The 21,621-nt window shown below is 36.1% G+C and overlaps 1 protein-coding gene and 1 long non-coding RNA gene across 5 annotated transcripts in view; one reads left to right on the top strand and one right to left on the bottom strand.

The window, feature by feature from the left end:
• IRAG1 (inositol 1,4,5-triphosphate receptor associated 1) overlaps positions 1 to 21,621 on the bottom strand; it is a 107,798-nt gene that overhangs the window by 74,028 nt on the left and 12,149 nt on the right. For 2 of the 4 annotated variants that reach the window (XM_083839958.1, XM_083839975.1), the window contains exon 1: positions 6,334 to 6,398. The exons of the other annotated variants lie outside the window; for them this stretch is intronic. The gene's annotated coding sequence lies outside the window, so the exon portion shown is untranslated. Of the gene's footprint in view, positions 1 to 6,333; positions 6,399 to 21,621 lie in introns of those variants that run through there. 4 annotated transcript variants of the gene reach the window in all.
• Positions 6,405 to 17,187, top strand: LOC310901063. The gene is made up of 3 exons (XR_014585563.1): positions 6,405 to 8,819; positions 15,994 to 16,186; positions 16,258 to 17,187. It is a non-coding gene; the product is annotated as an uncharacterized lncRNA (long non-coding RNA).

The following is a 21,621-nucleotide window of genomic DNA, read 5'->3' as shown; positions in this document are numbered from 1 at the left end:
CTGCAAAGCATTTCTGTTTTCCCTTCCCTCTGAAGTCTGGCTACTGTACAAGGTGATTCAATTACATGTCCTTTGGGGAAAGAGCTGGAGAAAAGGCAGCTGCATGCAGAAAAATAAAACAAAGATGGGTATCAGCTGTAAAGTATCCAAATCCACAGCAAAAGTGCTCAGTTGTGTGACACTGAGGAAGACAAGTTATGTAGCTATAGAATTATAGCATTCCAGGCAGCCTGAGATTTAAATACAATTCACCCCTCTCCAAGCTGTTGCCTCAAGCTATGCAAATGTACATAAAACTTCAGTTATTTGACATATTTTCCCCCTTCAATTGTCTATTGAAGGAATAGACAGAAAAAAAAACGCAAAACCCTCTTAGTTCCTCAGGTGTAACATACTTGCCAGTTTTCATCCTTCTTTGTCTATTGAAACGTGTTTCTTTTAAAGAGTTTTACTAATGCTTCAAGGTATCCTAACTGTATGGGATAAAGGAACTTGCTCAGAACATCAAGAAAAATATTTTTTCTTAGTGATTCCTCGATATAAATACTCAAAATAAGACTCATCCTTGTCTGCATCCTCAGAACATACATAGTACTCTTCCATACCAGAATGGGTAATGCCAGATACTTGTTATGCTGCAAACTGAAAGTTCATGCATTGCAGTATTCTTAAAATTGCTTTAAGAGTATAATGCCAATGTCTTGGTATTTTTTTTTTACTCACATCATTAAAATATGCAAGCAATGCGGCATACATTCATGCAGTTACAGACCTCAACTTGTGTATTTCAATTTATATGGATGACTAAGTTTTTAAAAGTGTATATAAAAGACTTTTTACACTCAGTTACAAGTGCAAAATACCCCAGACAAAAGGCACTTATTTTAAAATATCTGTAAAATTAAATTGAAACAATGAATTGTACTAGCCAGAAAGGAAAGGATATCCTTTAATATTTTCAGACATGTTGGTGAGGACAGATAGGACACCACAAATTAGAAAAAGGATAAATCCAGACCACAAACCCTTTGTTTACTTGACTCAAATGTAAACCCTAATTTCTTTCTGAGGAAAAAAAAAGCCAGGAGAAATAGCGCTAAATTACAAAGGGAAATATAACCTGCAGACTTTTTTTCCCTTAAATGTTCCTTGAAAGTTAACAACCCATTCATTTGAAATCTTAGTACATTTTGAAAACCAAGCAGTTAAAGTTTTGACAAAACTAAATTATTTTTAAAAACAAGACAACTAAAATAAAGGTATTATTAGGCACGAAAGTTTTTTTCCCCAGCAGAACAGGGCTTTGGTGAAGAAAAGGATGTTCAACACGTTTTGCCTGTCTGCCTTTTAGACCATAGGGCCTGCTACTTTTTATAGCCATGAACTACCAGCTTCTGCAAGGCAAAGTTTGGTTCAGAGAACAGCAACAAAAAGCATTCTGAACAGGTGTATCGAAGTGCTAAGGTTCAAAGTAGTATTTGTTTACTCTAGCATTTAAATCCCCTTTGGAAAAATGCACAGTTGACTAACACTTCCTGATAACCATTTGCTTCCCTATAAAAATAGGGAATACAAAAAAATCTCTTGTTTCTCACAGAAGGATGATAGGGAAAGCCCCACTGAAAGATCAGCACAGGGTTAGCCTGGTGCTTATGTACATGGTTTCAGATCACAGCAACAAGACCACTTACCCCCTACCCTGCAGTATATGTCTCTCCTCTTTTTCCCCAAGGAGAAGTTACATTTTGTAGCTGAGAAATCTTCCCTTTAAAATCTTTGCCGACATTTGTACCTTCTCATTAAAGGGTTTTATTTTTGACCAAAAATACATCATCTTGCAATAATTCAGGTGGTATACTAGTATTTTGACTACCCATTTAACAATCAAGACACTCAAGGGAAACTCACTCTCCCATGCTGGGGGAGTTCTACCTCAACTTACTGAAACTTGTTTTCTATCCCACCTCAGTGATGAAAATGGAACAAAGATGAAGAAGCCTGCGGTCAGGCCTAACTCCACTATATTCTACTGCAAACTAGGGGTATGAGAACTGTTATCTTTTATTGTGTGAGCTTCTATGTCCCTGCTCACTTGGCCTTAATGCCAACTGGTTTCATTTTACCTTGCTCTTCTATGGTTCCAGTCCCTTAAAAAACAGAAACAAAAACAACCCACAATGATTTTTCAACTTTTATTCTAAGGTAGATGTTTTCTACATTTAAATTTTTTTGCCTCACTTGATTCCTTGCAGATTTTATTGTCTTGAATGTTTACTAGTCCCAATATTCAAGTATTTTCTTATCAACTTCTCAAAGTCTGATTAAGTCAAAATGGGCATTGGTATTTTTGTTTACATAGCAATCACTGTCCTACATTGTTTGTAGAAGAAAAGTGGTATGCTGTGTCTGGAAAACACGTTTTTCCAAAGTTCTTTAAATGTATGTATTTCTACTTCGGCAATTTTATCATTAAAAATCCTTTAACTCAGATTTATCTTCTCAAAAATAGTTTTTTACTTGACTGAATAGTTGATAGCTTATATTCAACTGAAATAAAACCCTAAAAATTTCAGTAAAAAGCAGACAAGAAAGAAAACAGTATGTATTGGCAGCAATTAAGTCCATTGGACAGGGATGTGCAGAGAAGCTGTAGTAGAGAATATGTACAAATATTTTATGTCAGGCAGTTAAACATATAAAGATGTAAAGTGTCAAATTTCATATGATTGGATTGCAAGTTTAAAACAACTGAAATCTTAAATGAGCGTGTACAAATGTCATGCATTTTGACCAGTTCTAGAAATCAGAAAACACTATAGCTCTGCATAATGTTCTACGTAACTCCATTTTCTTCCTTGGATAAGGAAGGATATGTTAGCTAGATATGGATATAAATACAGCTATATAGAGCCTAAGACTACACTGGACTTCTACAGAAGCTTTAGTAGAATTTTACTAGTTTGAATTTCATTGGAATTCAATCAAATATAGAATAAAAAAGATTCTTTTGTGCTCTGTAATAAAAAAGGAAATATAAACACAATTAAAACACAAAGTACTAACCAAAGCACCAAAAGCCACCACCACCACGAAAAAATAAATAAATAAATAAAACCAGCAGCCTCTTCCCCTGACAAAGCAAGAAACTAAGTATAACTGGGCAACAAGTTTTTATCCATACACTCTGGAGAAAATTCCTCTAAGATTCATATTTGACATTCGGCTGAAACCAAGTAAAGTGACTATAACAACAAACTATCCCAATTATAATTCATACTATCACGATATGGTGGAACTATCCCTCCCACACTTGTTTTATTTTTTTTATATAAACTATAAACACAAAGCCTGCCAGTACTTCCAGGGAGAAAAAAAGATCACCGTGAAATAGAAGAGGTAACAAACTCAAGGTGTTTACTCAAGTGGCTTGGTAAATAGTTGCCTAAACCACCTGAGGGGTCAATGAGATGTGTGTAGAAATCATATGCACATATCCTTAGTGATTCAAATTTCACATAAAAATAATCTATAAAGATTCCTGTCATTTATGACAATGTCTCCTTCCAATTGTAATTGCATGTTGGATTGGAAGAAAAATAATCAATTAATGACATGCAAAAAATACTGCTTAGGAAGTCTTAAGCTCTCCTACTATATTCTTACCACAGACCATGTGTACACATGCAAATTAAGTGGAATTCAACAGAACATATGTAATGATTTAACAGGCTGAAGTTTCCTCACTCATCTCACAGAAAAAGTATAATGTGAATATACACTGGCCAGAGTTAGAAAAAGCTATCAGTTTCATCCATTTTAGGAACGGGATTCAGGAGTTGCCTTTCCTTAAATGAAGGGGAAAAAAAAAGGAAAAGCAGTCTCTTGGGAAGTCGTGTTCTAAGTCCACTGAAACAAATAAGAGACTAGTGTAATGTTCTAGCTGGGAAAACATCATTAAGAAACAGGCAAAGTAAACAGCAAAGAAACTAGTCAGGTTAAAATGAATTGAGTTGGATGAACGTTACAGTTTAGGAAGCAATAATGATGCTATCTTTCATGCCCCAACTGATTCAGGCAGACGAGAGAAGACAAAGTGAGATTTTTGGTGTTGTTGCTGCTGAAAGTGGGTACTTCTCATGCCATTAAATAAAGCGCCATGTTTTAGGACTCCCTCACAACTATTGTTTCTTGTGTTATTTCCATCATTTTTTGAAAAGCTAAACTATATTCCATATGTACATTTTAATGTGAGCAAACTTTTAGACACTTACTTGCCCCCACAGACAAACAAGACAAAACAAAACATTCAGGATGTTTCCAGAACAGCTGGGAATCAGACTCCTACTGCTGTGAAGCAGCAGGAGAAATAAAAGCACCAGAGCCAAAGGAGGAAAATATGACACTGCATATCAAAACCATTGGAAACTTACTGCATGAAAGCCCTTGGGGCTCAGTACTCTAACCAACATTTGTGGCACAATTTGAGAGCAGATTGTGTTTTAAAAGTCTTATAAGCAGTAAGTCATAAGACAACTCATACAAATACCTATTGTTTGCTAAACATGCAGCAAATTCCGATTTACTGCTCAGGTTTTCAAAGAGTGAAAAGGACATAAGTTTCACCATGAATAAAACCAAACTATGCTTGCAGATGGAAATTTCATAAAACAGGAGTGCTATTTGAAAAGTTCCTGGATTTCCTCAAACAAAGCCTAAGATTAAGTCACTCTCAGAAGTAACAGTTATTTACCATTTTACTAGCCTGTCTTTAAACACTTAGATCAGAAGTCTAGAGATGTCTTTGAAGAAAATGTAATTCTTTCTTCTATGTCAGGTCTTACTACCTGATGCCACCTCATGTCCTTTTTTTTTAGTACAGTAACATTGTTTTTCCTTTTGCATATACCTTAATTTACTCTTATGTTTTTGGTAGCATGTGTTATGACTCCACAGGTAATTTATATATTTTTTTTTAAACAATGGGTGACTATCTACCTGAAAAACAAAACAAAACACAGTTTTAAGAATTTATTTAGAGCTTTCCTGTTCTGTCCCTCTCCTTAGATAGCTAGATCAACCTATAGCCCACTGGATTTTTGTATTCTTAAGAGCAAGAATTCCAACATTATGTTGTCAACACTGTTCTCATAAATCAAAAGATGTGGTAAAACAGATAACTATTTTTAAAAGTGATTTTAAAATGAAGCAAGAGAGCCTCTTACAAGTATATGCATAAAATACTCTTCAGCCTTAACATGATCATGAGAAAACCTCATGCTAATAATGTGTCATCTCTTAGGCAGGTCACAATAACCTCAGGACAATACTTCTGAGTGTTAAAAATGTAACTCCTGCATGGAACAGGAGCAAGGAGTAGGGAAGGAGGGTTGTTTGCATACACACAGGAGAATGAGAATACAACATTACAATATTAAGCAGACATCACTCCAACAAAAGGACCTGAAGTTATTAGATACATAACTTTTCAGAATATTTAAAAAACAAGTTTATGATATGCTTTCTGATTAAACATTTGAAGAAAAATCCAAAACCCAGAAAGCCTTCAGTATTAACCAGCAGAGGAAAAACCTAAAATCACTGAAGTCAGATCCTTATGTGTAGCCCCTAAACCAAACGACAGAAAGGCTGTGCAACATTTTCTAACCTGAAGACACTTATCTTTTTCTAATCATTCAGAGGCAATTAAAGAAACCCACACACTCTACATTGAAATAAAATATATAAGTAAATTCAAGAAAGGGAAAGAAGAAAATAATTGAAGACCTTTTTAATACCAGTTAGGCTTTTGAAGGTATGTGCTGTCTTATCTACAAGACGATAACTGCATGTTTGCTGTGTAGGAGCAACTTTATTCTTCACCCCCCACCTCCCCTTCAAACTCAATGTTATTGACTTAAAGAGTAGTAGTCCTCTTCTGAGCCTGTACAATTCTAAGCCTCCCAGATCAAGTATAGCTAATTCAACTTGAACAAAGAGATTCAGTCTGAGCATTGCAATAACCTAGCGAGCTCTGTGCTGTCATTGCTCAGCTAGTGCTTGAGCTAGCTCATTTCTGCTGCCTTGGTATCCATGTCACAGACTAGTCTGAAGTGCACAGGGGCTACAGCTTTTATAAACTCTTTTAAGACAAGTGGTCTGAAGCAGCCTGAATTATCCTACTTTCATTTAATCTTTGTGTAACCCTGTATTAGTCTATAAAAAGTAAGATTTGGTTGAGCAGCATGCTCAATTAATAATCTGAACATGTTGATTTATGCAAGTATAAAACCAGACACAGAAGGAAAATATCCATCTCAAATTTTAATCTCTTACCTTGCTGTGGTCTCTCTCATTTTTAAGATGGATTCTTCACATACAAAGTAACTTCTCTGTTCACGCTAACAAACAGAAATAACGCAACAGTTCATGTGCAGAAGGTATGACTATTAAACAATATTTTTAATCCAAAACCACAGGAAAAATGCTCAAATAGGAAAACTTTGAAAAAAATGTTGTCATCTCTATACTCTGTACCAGCAAGAGTATAGCATCTGCATTTGTCTTCTATATAACTCAGGCAACAATATCCTGGCAACCACATTTCAATGGAACAAATCCAGGTAATTAAAATGACTAGATCTAGCATCCACCTCTTTATCATCCCACTTGATAGGCCAGACTTACTCATTTGGGAAGTGATGTTCAAAAATCTGCTACACACAGTTAAGATGTTATGTCTCTGAGATATAATGGTGTTTAATTTCATTTCCAGTTGTCCATTTAATTCTATTTCACAGTACTATCTTTCCATGAAGTTCAAAATTGAGCATTACTGTTTGGTGTGTCATACTTTTTAGACATATGCACAGTTTGTTGGATTTCATTAATACTTTATTAATAATCATTTCAACCTTTGTATTTTGATGTATAAAGGCTAAAAGGATTAAATTATTTGTGCCAATAAACCACTTCATGCACTAACATCCTACATGTCCACTCACTCAAACATTTTACTAGATTCCCAATACCACTAGTCAAAACCTCGGCTTCCACAACACTGCAACTGCACAGCTTAATCCCATTTTGGAAGCCAAACTTCTACTAAATCAAACTACGGAAAATGAGTTCCGCATCACAGATCTCTGGATTTGTGGCCTTTCAGTGAACATTAAGGAACTGAAAAGGCCTTCATGGTGACATCTGGAGACTTCAGCAGTCACACTGTTCTGCTGAAATGGAAAGTGAGATTAGAAGCAACTCAGCAGCAAAACGCAAATGAATGACTGTGGACCTAGTTTCTGCCACAGGCCTCAAACTGAGTGACATACAGAATAAAAAGTGATCCTGCATTTTTGTTTCAAAATGCACAAGTTTACTTATAGGATTTTATCTAAATATCTACATTCCAATTCATTACTTGTAACATTCCATTCTCAACCATAGATGCCATGTTACAGCCATACAGGGACAGCACCCTCAAATGGGCACAGAGCTGGTAATCTACACAAATGCTTTAAATTTCTTTGCACTATATCACCTGGCACTTGTCCCTTATAATTTGACCTGTTGCAATCACCTGTGTTCCTAATAAGTGGCAGCTTTGGTTAACAGTGTAAAATTCTGCTCTTACTTGTAATATGTAGGGCAGCTAGTAGTTCCACACTGACGCATACCAAGTCACACACCCTGGAGAATTTCATGGGTAGAGTAACTGGAAGGGGCTGTGGTGTGTGTGTGGTGGGGAGTTTCCTAATCCCTCTTTCAAAAGTCTGACTCATCATTCCCTTTTTCAAGGTCACCTTCTGTCTTAACCATCACATTAAAGTAGGTTTAAAGGGCATAATATGAAGTAGATTGGATTTCTTTAATTATATTTTGCCTGGTTAAGAGATTAGCCTAACACAACAGGTCTAAAGGATGACTAAAGTTCAGTTTGAATGATGTACAAACCATACAAAGCCCTGCAACTACATACAGGAACAGTAGCAATATTTCTTACATAATCACAGATAAAACACAGCTCTGTAACAGTCCATCCACATCTGCTCACACAGTTACTTTATTTTTCTTCTTAAAATTTACCTTGCCAATAAAGCAAAAATACTTTTCACGTTTGATTACATGCTCTATCACTACTGTCTCAACTCCTACCAAATAGTCACTGTGCTGAAACTTGAGATACAGTATTGGGAAAAAAATAAATAAATCAAAAGCTTATTTTGCTATGAACTTGAAAACAGTACCAGAAAACAGATATACATGCACACACAACCACCCGTCCCCAGAAAGGACAAACTACAGGGTGCCAAGAGAAACAAAATAAGTTGCTAGCAGCTTTTGCTGAGAGATGCCCTTCTAGCCTCTGAAGGAGGCGAGGACAAAGATTTTCATTAGCAACCATGAAGCAGAGCAGCTTTTGCTATAGATTTAGAACAAATAGCTCATACTTCTCCCATTCAATCTAAGTACAAAGACTGCTTGAAATGGCTGGGGGATATCTGAACAGACTACAATGCCCAGCAAAGAAAAATAGATGAAAGTTGAAGGATTCCTGTTATACTTTTACAAAGCTACTTTTCATTTAGCTTTGAGAATACCTTAAGACTTTTTTCTTTTCAATAGAATTTATTTGATCCCATTGCTCATATTTCTTCACAACAACTCTGATGTTCTGAAAGTTACTGCCAGTTGTTCTGCAGGCAGCTCTTAACATGGAAAATCAACGGCAATCTGACAATGAAGGGGTAGCAGTTAACACATACAGATCAACCAAATGAAACTAAGAAGTGGCAACATATTTGTGAAGTCCAATGGAGAAGGTGGGTCTTCAATATATCTTTTTAGAGACTATTAATATGTACAATACAGCATACACTGCAGTTAATATAGAACTTTTCATATTAAACATGAGTTTATTAGATGAGACCACATTGCTTATGCACAAAGTATTGTGATTCTGTAACTACATTTAATTGAATCTACACTGTAGCCCTTGCAGCATACACAAAGAATGGGATTGACAAATAACTTTTGAACTACCGTTGAACTATTAACAAGAGGTGGATATACACTTCCTTTACCAGTTTAGGAAACATCAGCTTTCTTCTGCATTCCAAAAACCAGGAAAAGGTCAGTGAAAACTGTCAGCTGTCTAAATCACTGACCCAAGTCACATTTTAAACCTGCTTAAAGCTAACTTTTACTGAAGTTCTCTCAAAGCCATGATAAAAGACAGAACAAGTATATTGGTGATATTGTAATTCAGAAGAAAAGTAATGGATAAAAAGGAAGGACCACAAGAGCGATGCAATGATTGCAGGTAGTATCCATATGTTTAAGGAGAAAGCCAGTTCTGTGTTGTCAGAGTTGAGTGTGTTTTCAGTAAATCTGAACAGTAAAGTCAAGATGCAAATGTTTTCTATTTCAAGGGGAAGGGGGAAGAAACAGGTTCTCAGGAGGAGGAACACAAACATTCATGAACTACTAGCACTAATTCACAGGGGATAAGACAGTCTTCTAATGCTGCAACACTCATCTAAACTCTCACCTTGGTGAGAGCTACAAAGTGGCAACTACCAACAACCATTGCTTCTAAGTGCCCATTGAAACTGACATATTTGCCGGTTTCCATGTGTTATTCAGCAGTGAGCACTGGCAAAACAAATGTACAAAATCAAATGTACAGCTGAGTCTTTGAGAAGTCACTGCTTCATTACCTCCTTGTAGTACTTGTATTTCTCAGCAAGTCTGATATCCTTTTCAGACTATAAAGACAGCAACAGATAAATTAACATAATTTTAAAAACTGAAATAAAACACTTTGAAGTAGCAAGCAACAAAAAAAGGAAAGCAAACAACAATTACATTAGGTGAATGACAAAGTTGTCTCAGAATTGGTTCAAAATTTAACCTTCCAAATTATGAGAAGGTTAGGATATGTTTAGTAAAAATATTTTATCGCTTCTCATATTTTAAGCTACTTCTAAAGCCACAGCTGACAGAGGAAATGACTACATATGAGTCTAATTACAGTTTAACAAATGACCAAGTATAAGTCATATTTAACTGACGTTTAAGCAATGCATTTTTACTTCACATGGTATAAATTTGTTTTAATCAGTTTAGCTGCGGGTAAGCACATGTTTCATTACTTCAGCAGGTAACACACGGCAAATGCTCCGAGTCTGAGCTCTAATTTGCCACGATATGCTCCTCAGCCCTCCTATCCAGTTTTTAAATCTTTCTGACCATAGCAGATGATTTTATAGACGTGTACCCTGAGGGATCAGGGGCCAAATACAAAGATCATCAAGTCTACAGTACTGAATAACCCCATCTCACTGACCTGGCCTTTCACTTTACATTATGTATGTCACATCATACATAATGTAAAGTGAAGATGTATCTACAGATAGGCACCACATTAAAATACCCTAAGGAATGGGCCAGCTACAATGTTACTACGCTAATTAACCATACTTCACGTGTCCTCTTCCAAGGCATAACTTTCTCCTCAAGAGTATATGATTCATGTTTAACTAAAAAAAAAAATCACTATGAGAAACTCTGGCCTTCAACTGTTGTTTTACTGCTATTGTTTGCCATCGCAGTATTCCATTGCTCAGGTTACATAATTCATGATTTCATTTATCTGCATTTCCCTCTCCTCAGCTTTCTGTTTTTCTCAGAATAAGAAACTCTATTACACTTTCCCTACTACATGGTTTTCAACTTTTAATTAAATAAAAAAATTTCCAATTCAAAATCTAGAGCTTACTGATAAGAAACTCAGATCTGTAAACATCTCTCAAAAAAGCATGAAAAATTGACTCCTAGTAATCTATACCTAGTGATCTAAAGCTTTTCTATAAAGCAAAGGGAGTACTTACTCATGCAAATCTGAAGCAATATGGGTTGTCTGTTTCTTATACAGACATTTTTCCCCATAGTCAAACCATTTTGTGGTTTCACTAAGCCAGTAAGTGGATTTGTGGATTGAGTATTTTCACTATGAGCAACACTGTACACATGGAAGCTCCACTGTAAGACAGGGAAAAACTGAATACCTTAGCATAGGATGAAAAGATTCTCACAATTATGAAGTATTTGCAAAGTTGTGCTGTATTACTTTGCTTCACAAAGTAAAACTGCACTATGTTACTGAAATCACTCTTGCAAGGCATAGAGACTATAAAACTAAATTTACATTTATTGCAAAAGGATTTTACCCAACAAACTTAGAAAAAAATAAGAAAGTTGCATGAAATTTTCTTTTCCAGTGCACCGCCTTTATGCCTCTCCCAGCACAATCAGTTGATGATAGAGCTCTTTTTTTCAAACTAGGCACAGTCTTACAGCAGTAAATGCTTTGAAAATTCCACCTGAAATATACAGGTGCTGATAAAAACGCTCTTTGTTTAGAGCGTGAAACAAATAATTGGTCAGATATAGTTTTGTATTACAAACTGTCTTTTTACTCAAGTGAAGCTGAAAGACCTGATATAGAAAGTTCTATTCAACAACTGCAAGCATCACATCCAAAAAAACATGTACTGAGAACATGAGACCTATCAGTCTTCTCTTTTAAGTGCTACTGCATTCTATCGATTTTACTTTCCAAGTTTATTCATGTTTCAGAGGACAAAGATCTAAAAGTAATACAAGCAATTATTTAAGTATTTATTCCTTGTGCAAGATGCCTAAATAAAGACTTTCTTTTAGAAGTTGTGAACATCAGCTGAATAAATCCTCTTCAGCTGAAAGCTGAGATTTATGAAAGGCTAAGATATTTTGGAAGACTAAGATAATTACTGGAGCTTCTGTTTTGGAATAAAGAAAAAATAAAAGAACATTAAGTCACATATCCCTTTTATTTCATACAAACCTTAAGATACAATTGCTTGGAAAAGTTCCCAAGGCAAGACAGGGCTGGGAAAGATTGACAGCAGCACATGTAGAGGCTCAGAAAGTCCCCTAAGAGACAGTAACAGACTTTTGAAGACTCACAGATAACTAAACACTGCTTTATTTTAAATAGACATAATACTAACTAATCAAAAAAACACTAAGTGTATGTTTGACAATGGGTGAGAGTATGACTCCAGAAGAACATCCTTTAATAGTCACTTTTTATTAAAGTCAGGTCACTGATATATACTATACAACACACACAAACATAAGTTTGCAACTGTGTTAGTTAACTTCTGCTTACAAGGCTTTAAACACACACAAAATCACTTCCTAACTGAGGGCCTAATTTTACAAGCTTTGAATTCTTTCACAGGTTTTGTTTGAAGGTTCTGGGGGCATACAACTGTTACTAATAGCATACATTATCTATGACAACTATTTTACATGCTTATGTTTGAAAAAAAAAACATCTCCAAGGGGAAATTGTTATAGCATTCGTCACCTGAAAAAAAAAAAAAAAAAGCAGGTTTCAGACTAATTTAGGCTTTGCATGTGATTACAGTATATAGTTAAGAATCACCAATATTGTGTTTATACTAAGACAGGAAAAAGTACTCCTATTGAAAGAAATCTTTCTTTTATTCGTAAATTTGTATATAAAAAAAGGCTTTAAACAGACTTCAAATTACTTAAGCTTGATGAATACTTTACTGACAACATCCCAGCACATTAGTCATTTCTCAATTTATTTATGAAGTTGTTTGCTTTCTCAAGCTATTAGGACTTCAGTGAGATCAACGAAACAACTACTGCCCCTTCTATTGCAGGTACCATTTGAATTTATTACAGCTAAAGCCCTAAGTATTTCTACATTTATCTGGTAACGTGTTTGTGGAAGGTTTATTTATGAACAGCTGAGGTCTTAAGGATATGCTAGGTAATAATGCTGATGGCAGTATTTCCATTACATTCCTGTCGAGCCTGCAAAAGCAAAAGATAGATTTTGATGATCAGTAAGTAATGGTCTATTGCAATCAGTTTCCTCCAGAATACAGAAAATGCTCAACAGTTAAACTGTATCGTAGACTTAGGTGCTGCTTGTTAAACAAAAATTTGGTATCAGACATTGACACAAATAAGTAAGGAGTTAATGCATGACAATACTTGTTAAAAGAAAGATGTTAAAATCAGTTCCTATCATTTTGAATATCAAAACTCACATATGCAGCAGTTAAAATGATCTAAAGAAACATTAACTAAATGTTCTACCTGCTGAACAACTGCTCATTCCTCATGTTGTTTTGTAAAGGATTTTGACCTTTATCAGGCATTGTGGAAACCTAATTCTTTCCATCATCAGGAAGCCACAGCTAAGCTGCTTGAAGCACTTGCACCATTTGTGCAAAGACTAGTTCCAATGCATTTTTACAGCACTCCCTCAGAACTGAGAGTGCAGTCTCTCTCAGCTCATCCATACTTAAAATATGCTCTTATTATAAAAGGTTTTAAAAACAAGTAACAAATTTTTAAATAGATGCATGTATTTTTTCTCCTTAAAGTGAAGAACAAGCTTGCATAGCTTTTTCTTAAAAAGGAGCAAAACTGATGAGAATGATAAAGCCATTTCTCTTAAAATTCAGACAACAGTATTTGTCTCATATATAGCTGTCCTAACAACTGTCTTTAATCAAAAGCACCTTTATGATTATCTTATATGCCAAAATAAGAAGTACAGAAAAGGGCAAGTATGTCTTCATAAAAATTTTTGTTTCTGACACTGCCCTTTGAAAATAAATAACCAGCTTTCAGTATGAAACACTGCCTTACATAGCCTACAAAACTAAGGGAATAAAAAAATATATGGGGGGAGAGTTAAAATTTTACCTAGTGCTTGCATATTTATTAATCCTACATTTGAATGAAACCAATGCCAATTCATGCCAGGAATATATAGAGACATATGGGTATACCTACTAGGTATAGGCCTATTGCAGCTGAAACAGAAGACAAAAATAGCAGTGCCTACAATTCATTGCATGCTGTACCATTTCAAATGGAAGTAAAACTACTCCGTCTTTACAGGGAAAAGGAAAGCAAGCATTATCACTGTGAGAAAATGCATACTTCTGAGGTCAAACCCACACAGTGATATCAGCACAAATTCTGCCACTGTTTTTAGTAGGAGCTGGATAAAGCATCAAGTGGCTACATCCAAATTCCTGTCCTGTTCAAAGCTGTACTCACAGTTCACCAAAAACCAGGGCCTGACAAAATACTTGTTATTTAAAAGGGAATGCAAGCATTCCTTTAAATGTTTTGACACTCATTTCCATGAGTTTACCAAGAAATGTTGCTATTAGAAATATTACTCTGAACAGCCAGATCATAAGACCAGCATGTTACTTTTTGTAATTATTATTAGCTATTGAAGGCAGCTTTTATTTATCCTTTTCTTCCCCTGCCTTAGTTATGATGACTCATTTTCTCCTCTCATACAGACTAGTTAAACAGCAGATTAAATTTTCCCTCTCAGATCCTCAGGATGGTTACTATCTATCAAACAGCTTACTTCCTGCAGAAAAATACAAGCAGATGTCATGTTACGACATGTGCAACAAGACAATTAGAACACAAGTGTAAAAGTAGTTTTTCAGCTATAAATAAACTGGCTGTAACAGTAATTAGCATTGCCATCACTCCAATTTTTTGTTACACATTATAAAACTGTATTGCTATAAAAAATGCATCACTTGATATTTACTGTTTGTAACTATATTACTCTGCAATACAACAAAAACCATCCAAATAAAAAAATCATCTTGGCTGTAAACTAACAGTACCTGATTTCTAAAATCCTATTCAACTATAATTTCTGCCTTGCTCTTCTGGTTCTGCACAGACAAATACACTGCTGTTTTACTTTCACTTAAAATGACTTAGGCTTGAATGTGCTACAGATTTTGTAGTTCAAATGCAGGCTAAAAAAACAAACCAAAAAAAGTTTCCCAGAAAAGAACCATCTCACAAAGAGAAACTTAACTACAATAGGATTACTTAAACATCTGATGCTCTGGAGCACTGTGCTATTAGAAGAATGTTGAATTCTTGTGGTTCTTTTTCTTCTCTGGGTTTCAACATCGAAACCCAAATGAAATCAATGGAAGCGTGCTTAGGAAACGCTTTTATGGCTTGTTTACTAGTATCCTGGCAAGTGGTAATGACAGGAAGACTACGCAAGGGGGAGGAAAAGGAGAAGGGCAGTAGCAGCAGGAAAGATAGCTAAACATCAGGAAACTAAAATACAGTCACTTTATCCCACCATGGCAGGCTCCATTTACAAATGCTTACTTGCCTAAAACTTAATGAGAATTCTAAGACATTGAATTTCACATAAAAATTTAAAAATTGTCATGAAAAAAGTCAAAACCTTGGATTTTGATTTTTATGCAATGTTCTCAAATAGTTTTTAAAAGCATTAAGAATTACACCACTTCTGAATACTCAGCAAAAGGAAGAAGCCAACCAATACAACACAGCTAGATGCTAACTTGCAACTTAATTACGATTCCGTAAATTATTACTTTTTATTTGATTATCACAGCAGCTAGGCCATATCAGAAACAAATCACAGAAAATTATAATTGAGTAAACTGATATTCTGTGTACCATTTGGTACTTGAACAGCTATAATCTTGATAACTTCTTTACTGTAGTTTCATGATTCACTTCTCTACGTATTTCATTTAAGTGTATCGAATTGTTATTGTCATAAATAGCCTCCCATCTGAGCATCTCTTCTTCATCCACACCCACTGCCTGCAGCTATCATAACCTCTATGAACACTCAAATACCTTGCAGCAATCTCGTTAAAATCCTTGTCTGCCAATTATGATCCCCCAAAGAAAATTCCAGACTTTTTCCCTACAGAGAATACAGCCAACTTTAGTAGTTGTGGTGGTATTTTGAAATTCTATCTGCTTCTGTTATTACTCAATTTCCTACACAACATACAGAAGTGATAACAATCTACTTCTCAATATTTGTCTTTTTAGAAAATATTAACATTTTCACTTTCTTCACAGGCATGTAGAAATTCAAAAGATCAGCTCTCATCTTTCAGAACTGGAGACTTTCATGCTCATGGCTGAAAGTGACAAAATGAGGAACATACAAAGGATATACACAGATGAGACAAAGACAAGAAAGAAAAAGAACTCCACAAGTTTCTATAGACATTGAATGAGGCAGCAGTGACTTGGAACAGTTCCTTCAGAGGTAAGTTATGATAGGAACAGGGGGGCAGAATTCCTAAAGATGTTTCTTTACATTTCAACTGGTATTCACAGATCCCCAGAGTTGCCTTCAGTGTCCTGTGCAGCCTCCAACAATCACCAATTGATCATTCTAGAGCAACAGAAGTCTTTCCGCCAGAGCTGAATCCAGAACCGCTCCACTATTCTACTCTTCGGGCACACTGAGATCTGCAATTGCTAATAATTCTCTGAAGGCTAACAGCTCAAGAGTAAATCTATTCAACATACCAGCTCCTTCTGTACATTCAGGATGACATAAGGAGACAAGTTCAAAAAAGAGCTGATTGATGAACAGATAGTGATACCCTTCAAAGCCAACTGCAAGCTTCCCCTCCTAAATACAGGTAACTATTAAACTTGGCAAACAAACATGGGGTTTTCCTATGAAGAAAATATCTGGCCAGTCCGAAGTTTAATAAAATTCTGTGCTTGTACTGAGCACTTGATACCTGCTTAACTATAGAACTCAGAGACAGGCAGCCACAGATAAGCTAACTTTTTTAAAAAAAAAAGCGGGGAAGCAATCTACTTCCATAGCCAAATAAAATTGCACACACACCCCAAAGGAGGAGACATAAATTTTCACTTAATTTTCACCAAATAATAAAGTGTTCACAATACTCAGTCCTTAAAATTTACTGGTCATACAATATCCCTCCTATGTGTACTTTTGGTTGTTTTTTTCCTAGATCCTTACCCAGAAACTTTAAGCAAATTAAAAAATATGGACACAGATGTCAGCAGGCAAGTTCCATGGTATTTTGTCAAATACGAGGCAGCACATGCATTAGCAGCCATTTCCTCAATAGCACCTAACATTCTTATGAATAGAAATGGCACAATCAGAATACACTAAGGCTATGCCATTCCACTCAACCTTCCACAAATGCTTCATACCTGGACTGAAATTAAGTTCCCAAGGTTCATTGCAGGAGAACAACAACAACAAACACACAGCCCCCTTCCCCCCCCCCCCCAAATACTTATGATGATTTTTAAGATGTAATGTGAGGCAAGGTATAATCCAGCACAAGGACATATATAACATTTATATTCAACTATTTTCTTGTTACTTCCTCCACGTGAACCCTTAAAAATAAAGTGGGTGTAGAAGATTCCACCTTAGGCCAGACCTAAATTTCTAGGCCTAAGAATCTTGACTTTAGGCCCTCAGCTTCCCAAACACATTTGACCAACATAGAATAACACCAAAGAGAATGAGTCTCCCAAAACAACAACAAAATCAGGAATACCATGCCTCCACGAAACCCCTACACAATGCGCACCATCACCAGGAGACTCATCCCAGCACTCATATGATATAGGATTTCTTCTGCCTTCCCACAGGAAACCAGTCTGATCCTCCCATCCATCTTCAGAAAAGCAATTATGTGCTACTGCTTCACTGCTCCCTTCTTCCAAGCTTTCTGCATCCGGAAAGCAAAGCCATTATAAGGAGCACTATTTCTTAAACCACAGTCTGTCACATTCCTCAGAGGTGGAGGACATAAACACAGTAGAGACAAACAATACAACCAATGCCACTACTTTGTATATTCAATGTTGCTGGCTCCACCTTCCCACCCATAGAAGCAGCTGCCAGTTACTTCCCACCCTTTAAGTACTGACTTAAGCCACCTTCATGAAAGAAGTTTTGCATTTAGCAAACAGGTTTAACAAACTAGTCAGGATTTACTAAGTATAACAAGAAGGTGCAATGTTTAAACATTCAGCATAGGATTTCATCCACTTCCAGGTACCTTTCATTTGCTCAGTAGGAGGATTGCACTTTTCAAACACGTACGCTGCTCACATGTTTGTAGCTGTGTATATAAACATCGTATGTAACAACTCTACCAAGTTTACAAAGGTTTGTTAATACACTAATAAAAACCTTACTATTTTTGCAGTCATAGCTTAGACAACATGGATGCTGCTCATGCAGCACACAGCTTAGTACATGTATGTACTTAGGTCTTCAGATCTGCAATAACTAGCCCTACAAGCTGAGGCAGGAGAAGTTTAGGCTGGACATCAGGAAGAGGTTCTTCACCGAGAGGGTGGTCGCACACTGGAACAGGCTCCCCAGGGAAGTAGTCACTGCACCAAGCCTGCCTGAATTTAAGAAGCGATTGGACTGTGCACTTAGTCACATGGTCTGAAATTTTGGGTAGACCTGTGCGGTGCCAGGAGTTGGACTTGATGATCCTTATGGGTCCCTTCCAACTCGGGATATTCTATGATACAATCCATTGCATTTAACTCTGTGTAAGCCATTTTCTCACTCAGACCGCAGAACATCTTGCATTCTTAATGGTGCCTCCAAAATAGCAATCCTTCCCATCACACATATTGCTTGAGTTGTTCTGGTATCACACAGAACACAAATGGTACAGAAAGCACTGCGTTAGCAGCATATACATACTAAGTTAGCAGGCTTGTGTATTCCCACATCAGCTGTGCACTGTCTTATCTTCTTCGCAAGTAAACAGGGTTAGCATTGGCTGTTCAACGTTTATGGTTTTGAACTGCCAAGTCAAGATATAAGCACAAGCACTACAGTATCCTTGAATTGGTGTTCTGAGTCTCCAAACAGACTTGAGAAAGTGTCAGAAAAAACTTCTGAAGTGATTTGCCTATTATTAGTCCATAAAAGCAAAGTCGCTTTTTTTTTTTTCCTCCACCCCAGATCAAAGTAGCTACTCCCCACTGCTCAAGTCATGCATACACTACAGACATTTAACCACTACATAATTGCACAGAATTACAGATTTTTAAAATATATATGTATATATTTAAGTTATCTCAGGAATAAGTAAGTGAAGACAACTTTAAAAATAGATTACTTAAATAATAGTGGCTCATCAATTATTCTTCAGTGCTCTACCATCTGCTCAGTACCAAGTGTCCATGTCTACTTGAAATGTTGCAAAAAAAATTTTAAGAAGTTATTCTATGATATATCTGTGAGTATAGTTACTGGTTTAGAATTTAGTTGAATTTAAAAGCCTTAAAGCCTCAGAATCCCATTAAGGCTGTCACTTTGCAGAATCAGACAGACATACCTCACTTCTGGAAACCATAGCCATTCAAGTATTTTATCATTTCTTAGAAAAAGTTACACAAGATTATAATTAGATTGACAAATGCCTAAGAGAATGAAAGAAAGGCAAAAGGCTTGCCTTATTCCTTTATATGGTCGCTCTGTCTACATTCCACAAGCTAAACAACTCCCATAGATAATCCACCATTACCAGCAGTGAAAGTCTTTCCAAAGTAAATGGAAAATTCCTACCAATTTTATCCTCAGAAAGACCTGCAGCAGAGCACCTAAATAAAACCTTTCTTATGAGATATACTGATCTGATCTGTTTGCTTTTATAAAGTTTTAGATAATTAACTACAGAGATTTAGGAAGACATAACATACACAGTTGCTTCCAATTCCAGGAATCCAAGAAACATGTTTACAAGTGCCTATACAAGTGCTTATAAGAAACCCCCCGCATCCTTTTTTTTTTTTTTAAAAAAAAAAGACTCCAAATAAATTTGGGGAAAGATTTAAAATTCATTCTACTGTATCCCACAGTAAAAAAGTATTTGAACATCCTTGTTGGTAAATCCCACTGATTATTTTAAATTAGTTTTTTGGAACAAAAGTCAAGTTGTCAAAACAAAAGCAGCACCTTGGATGTCAACCTCTTCTGTGTAATAAAGAGCTTAACTCTTCCTTAAAAACTGCTAAGGCAACATATGGGTAATTTCACAGAAAAGTGTCACAAGCCACAGTCCAAAGGAAGAAAGCTAAAAATAAACCAATATCCTTTTCTGTTCCTCATCCCATTAGAACAGTAACAGAATATAAACTGAAAAGGGTCCAACTGGTCATCACAGAACATAGGTACACCAAAAGAGTCACAATGAAGTTTTATAATATTAAGATAACAGAAAAGATCACAAAGTAGCCCCAAGAATTCACTATGAAATTGAAGACTGAAGTAAAGCTTGTCATGTAAAGCCAGACACTTTTTTGTTTTTTTTTTTTTTGTTTGTTTGTTTGTTTTTGTTTTTGTTTTTTTTGAAAGAGTGCACAAGACAAAATTTTTATATGCAAGTACAAAATTGCTTGGCAGCCATTTGAAAGCAACAAACTAGAGCTAAGGAGGGGAACCCCAAAACACAGGATGTTATACAGAGGATCTATAGTGTTTCATGCTTCAGCCTAGTCGATTAGAAATAACTTTGATCTCAGGTCATAGCTAAAATCATTACTAGTTTTCCTTGCAGATTTAACACCCACTCTAAAAGCATTAGAGGTATGCTCCTTTTGCAGTATAACAAGGGTAGTTTGCCTGCTTTCCCACATAATTTCATGTATCTCAGCTCTTTCCTGTTACTGGGTGATACAATGAATGGCCTTGCATTCCTTTCTACCAACAACACTCACTGCAAGAAGGACTGTCATCAGGAGTGATGAATGTGCTGTTGCTTACTGTAGTGTTCACTGCTGTACCTTGGGACTTGAGAGTAATAATTTAAAGGCCATTCACATTGTTAAGATTTGGTCAATTCTTCATCATTGCCCCTGATCTCCCTTTTGAGCTACACTTACTGCAGGAGAGAGGGAAGTGTACAGTAGGGGCCTTTCCCACATTAACACTGCTGAAACTGTAAAGCTGTGAATTTTGTGTTGCCAGAAGCCCAGGTATTACACGCTCACAGTTGGGACGCAGAGTAGCCGGCTTTCATCATTAACAGCTTTCTCAAGCTGATTTTTCCTTCTCTATACCTTGCATGGCCCCAAGTCTTCTATACCATACAACATTTAAAACTCCATACATATGTTATTTCTTGCCTCCAGGTCATCATCTTCCAATCACACTCAGCTGTCATGCTACCTTCACAGATGTTTAAGGCTACTTGTATTCTACAGCTAGTATTTCTCATCTGTACTTTTAAGATAAAACTTTATTTTTTTTCCTGATTTCAATAATCAATCTCTGAAGATGAGAAAAACTAAGACTTAAAATATTTAAAATCAAGGATATTTCTAAATTTTATAAACATTGTTAATTTTCATATAATATACTAACTTGAGTACATTTTCTCACTTCACATAATTATTACATGACAAACTTTCCCATTCACTGAAGAAAAACACTCCTTGTCCATGACAGATATATTGACTACTTCTTTGGATCCATCTCCAACTTTTACACTAATTGGATAATTCTAACAGTAGCACAAAGAGCAGTCTCATGCTGCTCCAAGAACCAGAGACTCATGGAAACAGTGCTGATACGCAAAGTGGGCCCACCCAAGCTGTGCAGGTCTGGAAGCAGCATAGCTTCTAAACAATCATATAATCCCTGCCAGAGTTCTGATCACAAGCAAAGAC

The sequence above is a fragment of the Anser anser genome, assembly GCF_964211835.1.
Source record: "Anser anser genome assembly, chromosome: 5".
NCBI classification, from domain to species: domain Eukaryota; kingdom Metazoa; phylum Chordata; class Aves; order Anseriformes; family Anatidae; genus Anser; species Anser anser.
Note: the sequence above shows the minus strand (reverse complement) of the source record. Positions and strands in the feature narration are given on the sequence as shown.